General features: G+C 37.2%; 1 pseudogene; it reads left to right on the forward strand.

Moving 5' to 3' along the window:
- Positions 1-6,393, forward strand: part of LOC104870992 — a 9,130-nt pseudogene that overhangs the window by 2,115 nt on the left and 622 nt on the right.

Raw genomic sequence — 6,393 nt, forward strand, 5'->3', positions numbered from 1 at the left:
TTTTTTTTTTTTTTTTTTTTTTTTTTTTTTTGTACCGGGCATTGAACTTGGGTCTTTGCGCTTGCAAGGCAGGCCACCGAAATGCTGAGCTAAATCCCCGGCTACAACTCTATTTTAAAGTAAAAGCTTTTTAGATATTTATATTCCAATTTGGCAGAACCAAATGTTTTTATCATTACCATTTCAATAACAAATTATAGAAATGGGGGCAAATTCAAGTTTGCCAAAATTTAGCTATCAAATATGGAATTGCAGTTACTCCAATAACTGAATATATACCCATGGAGTAATTAATGTTCTGTATAATGGGAAGAGGACATTTAAAATATATGACTAAGAATTGTGATTTTTGCACATAAAAATCAGAATGTTCCAACCTTTTCATTGTTTTTCATAGGTCCTTAGACATTGCAAAATAATGTCTTCATCCTAAAATTAGTGAGTCATTAAAGACCCTTTTTATGTACTGTCTGAAAGTTTCTCTACTTTGTTTCTGATATTTGACACAGTTCTTTATTGCCTTTTTTCTCTTGGCTTCAGAAACACCATGCTTTCCTTACTTTCTTCCTATATCAGTACCTATTCTTTAAGTTCTAGGGATCAGTCATAGGCATTCTGTCCCTGATTTTAGTGATTTATGTTTATACCTATAGGACAGTTTATAAAACAGATAAATGTATTTTTAAAGACCCATGGCACTACCACTCAGGTTAAGAAATAAACTACTTAAGCACAATGATGAAACACACTTTGTACCCCTCTTCATGGATTATTTTCCTATTCATCATGTCCCAAGATAAAGCCCCAAATTTGATTACTGTCCTACATTTGTTTTTTCCTGTTGTGTTTTTGTTCTTTTACACTATATATTATATAGTCCTAAATGCTAGTTTAACTTTTTACATTTATATTCAGAAATTCACATAAGTGGAATCATGCTATTTTCTTTGTGACTTACTTCTTTCATTAGACTTTTGTGATTTATCTATACCCATAAAAAAATTCAAGCTATATTTGAAAATGGCCTTGTGTGAAAGCCCTAATGTGTAAAGGCATAAAAACAGAGATGCTGTATTAGCTTTTCACTGCTATGACCAAATTATCTGACATAAACAATCCAAAGGAGGAAAAGTCTATTTAGCTCACAGTTACAGGAGTTTCAGTCCATGCTCAGCTGGCTCACAGGCATCAACACCCTTGCAGAAGGTTATGGTGGGACAAAGGTGGAAGAGTGGGAAGAAGGAAGGGGGAGCTGGGGACAGTATATAACCAACCTTCAAAGGCACACCCCAGTGACCTACAGCCCTTCCAACAGGCCCCTTCTGCTAATAACCAACCCATTCAGCTATGAATTTATCAATAATTTAATCCATGAGATTAGCACCCTCATGACCCAGTCACCTCTTCAGGTCCCACTTCTGAGCATTGCTACCTTGGGGATCAAGACTTCAATACAGTCTTGGGGATACATTCCATATTTAAACACTAACATATGCTTTGGTTAAGTACCTGCCTTATGCTACTGCAGAGGCAACTTGAAAGGCACCAGGGCAAGAAACATGGGATTCAGAGTTAGACAGACCTAAGTTTGAGTCAAGGTCTACTCCTCACTATTTCTGTAGCCCAATACAAGCTGAATAACTGTCCGGTCTCAATGTTCTCATCTGCAAAATGGGGACAGTTATGCCTAGATTGTTTTATGGATGAAAAATTTTTTGTGGTGTCTGATATATGGTAGGTGCTCAGGCACACATACCTTGGAAGAGTCATAAAGGAAGAGAAATTGAAGGCTACATGCAGAGGAAGTATACAGCATTCTGAAAGAGGAAGTTATGGCCAAAATCTCAGAGATAACTAAACCAGAAATGTGGGCCGCTCTTTTCTTGTTTTTCTCGTTATGGCCATCACCAAACATTCAGACATAATTTTAACAAAGTAACATAGTTTTCAGCACAGGGAGACTTCAAATAAAAACTCAAATTAGCTTCTTTAGGTAAAGGATTATTTTATTTAACTCTGTATGCTCAGCAGTTCAGAGAATACGTGCCAAGGCATGCATAGCACAAAGTAGGTGCTGAGTGAATGAAGTGATAAGTGAAAGTGTCATATTTACACATAAATACAAAGTATATTTTGCACTCTTTATGCAATGATCACAAATATGCTACCATGTAATCAAGGAGAAAATGTATTTATTTTATTCAGAACTTAACCAAGAGTTATTCATTACTTCTGAAAATAGGCTATCTTCAATCATTCCTCAAGGTATTTGATGTAAAGCACAACAGAATACTATCTGCATTATTAGCTATTTTATTCAACATGCCTCTAGTATAGATGCATATCATTATGCCTTCTCATGTAATTGCACTAATGGAGTTACATGGTGGAATACATTCATTATATATGATTTATTTTTATTCCTTTGCATAGTACAATTAGAGCATTCTATTCATCTTTCTAAAGTTGTTCGTGCAAAGTTAAATTATAAATTCTGTGTTAAGACAGTAAAGAAGAAAGGCACAATACATATTATACAAAGGAAGCCTTGGGACGGTGCTGCAATTTTAGGGATATTATTAGTAGTGGCCTCACTTTAGCACTGATTTCATATGCTCTTTAAAAATTACAGATGCTCCTTACTTCAATGGCCAGATTACTGTGAAGTTGTGGCTTACTGTTTTTATTCTTCAAACCATTTAGCTGCTGCTTAGAGCTTTTGTTACATATTATATCTAGTAGTGCACAAATTGCCCCATATCCTGAAGATGTTTTCTCAATGCTACTCATTCTAAATTGGAAGATTTGAGAACATTAAAGAATTTCTTTATACTAGTATTACTGGGTAATAATAAGAGATCCATGTTTCCTTAAGTATTATTATGACAGTTATCTAGAAAAGTGTAAGAAGATTTGGTTTGTTTGAAAAGTGAAGGATTTTCTGTTGTATGCAAAACTCTAAACAAAACAAAAAGAGGAGGTAGACAAAAGAAATAAGCAGTTTCCTCTTTATGTTCTTCAATTAAATAATTTTCATTCTGTTATAGTGTATATATTTTTAGAAGCCACTTCAAAGATTTGGAGGAATGGGCTATGGTGCAAACATAGATATACATACTTAGATAATATAGCTACATTACATTTCCTTCACATTTTAATCCTTGTAAAAAAAAATTCCTATCTTGGAAAAACCTCTTTTAGAGAGTATGGTTTTCAAAAGACTAGTAAGTATTGTATGTCAAGTCTAATAAACTATAAACAAGCATTTTTAGAGCGTCAAATAACACTATCTTTAGCAGTACCCAAAGGGCCTTAGAGGTAAACAGTAACATAATTATCACCATGTCTAGCAAAGAATGAAAGCTACCACATTAAGTATATAGTTTTTAAGAAAGCTGTAAGAGTCCTTGTTTTTTGTATAGTCACAGAAATGATAACCTCAAACTGCTACAGCTCTAAAAACACTCCAAGAAATTTGCTTTAAAACACTCAACAGTGTCCTTTTGCTACTCCACAACTCTGAGTGACACTGCTTCTCTGTTGACTGCCATTCTCTTCCAGCAAGGTTAAGCAGAATTTCTGAGTACAGTCTTTGTAAATGAAAGATTTTAAACATATTAAGATTTATCCAACTCATTAGTAAAAGTATTTCTTAAAGATTGTTTAATAAAGTAATTTGTTAGAAGGCTCAGAGGAAGATGGGGGGTTAGGGTTATCCAGCATTTTTGTCCCCAAGAGAGACGGATCCAAAACAATAGCTGAAAAAATGAGAACCAAGACCTGTCATGTAAAGGTAGAAGATCCCAATATTGAATGTAACTGTACTGTATACCTAAAATGTACCAATAAACTCAATGAGGAAAAAAAAATAACAAAAAAAAACAACAGTTGAAAAACTGCATAGAGGTAAAGCATCATGGGAAATTACTAATGTGCAATGGTAGAAAGTCAGGGACCAGATGAAATCCAAAAAAATATTTAGAATTTAGGAGGAAAAAAATTAAAATTAAAAATTAATTTTTAAAAAAATTTTAAAAGGGCAGGGATTTAGCTCAGTGGTTCTGCCACCTGCCTCGCAAGTGCAAGGACCCGAGTTCGATCCCCAGTACCCAAAAAAAAAAGAATTTAGGAGAGAGAGAGGAAGAGAGGGAGGGAGGGAGAGAGAAGCAGATAGACAGATCAACACCAAGTATATGACGGTGCAGTAGCAGAAGGAGACACTCCACACCTCAGTAAAGCTATAGACAAACAGAGAGCAAGAGAAACTCACAGTCATCTCCAAAAGCTCGGAATCTAGCACTGTGCTTCACACAGTCTAAGCAGGCAGAAGGTCTGGGGTCTGCATATCAAGTGGCTGTGGAGGAGAGAGGTTCCCACACTGCATAACTCAATGACATATTACTGTTGCCCTAACTAGGTGCCATCTTAAGAAGGGACCTACGACCTGACCTTACTGCTTGTGGTATCTGAAGTCTCAGCATTTTTAAATATCCAAAAACCAATGGGTTCTCCTCTTTATTGGCTCAGCAAGCTACCACCCTGAGAGACAGCATGGACTTTGAAAGTAACAGCTACACTGACACAAGCTCACCGAGCTGTCTATGGGGTGGGATTCACAGACTATGGCACAGGAGGAAGTAGAAGGCACTTTCACTTAAAACAGGCGGTTTGACCTCTGTGAAGAGAAACAAGACCAGTTCTATATAGATTCATGCTGGGTTTGGGGCTAAGAACAAACACTGCAGAGCCTAGTGGATCATTCGGTTCCCCAAGTTTCCTGATCCCATCCCAGATCATGGTGGTTTGGTCACTTCCTCCATGCTCAGAGGCATTGACAGCATCTGCTGCTGAAGTGTGGACAGATTTCGCCACATGGATACAGGGGCTACAGAGCAAAGAGGCATCTGCCTAATTCAGTCTACAGGCTGGGGGACGGGTGGTGCTTGTGGTTACTTCTGATTGTTGCCAAGAACCTGTGTGCACACGTAGAGCCCACTACTGTGAATGTGGTCCCTAAATGCAATGAAATATAATTCTTTAAAATGTATTACAGCAAAAGACACATTTCCAGTAATTCCCCTCAAAATACTCTCCCTTGCTTTACACACACTCATCCCATCATTCTTGCCACTTTCTGAAGCAGTTCTGGAAAGTACTCTTTTGTGAGCATCTTTAGTAGTGCTGTCATGGCTCCCTGGATGTTCTGAGTTGATTCAAAACATTTACCTTCCATGGTCATTTTAACTGGGGAAGAGCTAAAAGTCACAGTACCAAACACGGGGAATAAGGTGCATGAGGACACATCTCATTTCTATTTGGCAGAAACTGCCTTACCAGAAGTGATGCGTGACACAAAGCATTGTCATGACAGAGAATAAAAACATTTGCCCATTTCTCAGGCTGTTTTCTATACATATGGCTTCCTGTAAAATTATCCCTTATAATATTGACAGTTCACCATAGTGTCCCTGAGTGTAGACTCAGGTCACAAAATTCTATCGAGGTCAAAAAACAATCAATATCACCCTGTTGGATTTTCATTGAAGCTTTTTCTCACACAAGGAGAATTGGGTGAAATCTCTGATCCCTTGTCTCAGGAGCATAATCATAGACCCAAGTTTTATCTCCCATGATGACATGTTTTGAAAAGCTGGAATCTGAAGCAGCAAGATTGTGCAATTCCAATGAAATGCATTGTTCGTGATCCATGATTTACAGCACATTTCACTTCCTGTACTGAAGGTCCATGCCTTTCTGTTAGATAGCACCTGGCAGCTGTATTTGTCATATATTTTTACCACACCAAGTAGCATCAGTGTTCTGGCCAGCAAAATTAGGCAAGGCAGGGCCTTGACTCTATACAGCCCTATCTTGTTTGTCCTGTTTTCATGATACTGAGAAGGAACAGGCCTGACTATACCTATCCACTACCCACACTCTGCCATTGCTGGTGGACTCCAAAACTAGCATCTCCTTAAAGAACCATCTCCATCTTCATTTTAAACACCTCAGCCAAGAGGAATTTTTCATTTTTTTGTGGTTTGTGTTCTTTGTTTACATACAGCCCTATCTTGTTTGTCCTGTTTTCATGATACTGAGAAGGAACAGGCCTGACTATACCTATCCACTACCCACACTCTGCCATTGCTGGTGGACTCCAAAACTAGCATCTCCTTAAAGAACCATCTCCATCTTCATTTTAAACACCTCAGCCAAGAGGAATTTTTCATTTTTTTGTGGTTTGTGTTCTTTGTTTACCCATTTTCCATATTCTTATATCTATTTCTAAGCCATTTGATTGGATCATCTTTCTCATTATTTCCTTTTTATATGCATTTTACTTTTTTTTTTTTTTTTTTCCCAGGGTTCAAACTAGGGCCTTTACTTGTTGGG

Source organism: Fukomys damarensis, unplaced genomic scaffold (genome assembly GCF_012274545.1).
Source record: "Fukomys damarensis isolate Sample0158 unplaced genomic scaffold, DMR_v1.0_HiC HiC_scaffold_26, whole genome shotgun sequence".
NCBI classification, from domain to species: domain Eukaryota; kingdom Metazoa; phylum Chordata; class Mammalia; order Rodentia; family Bathyergidae; genus Fukomys; species Fukomys damarensis.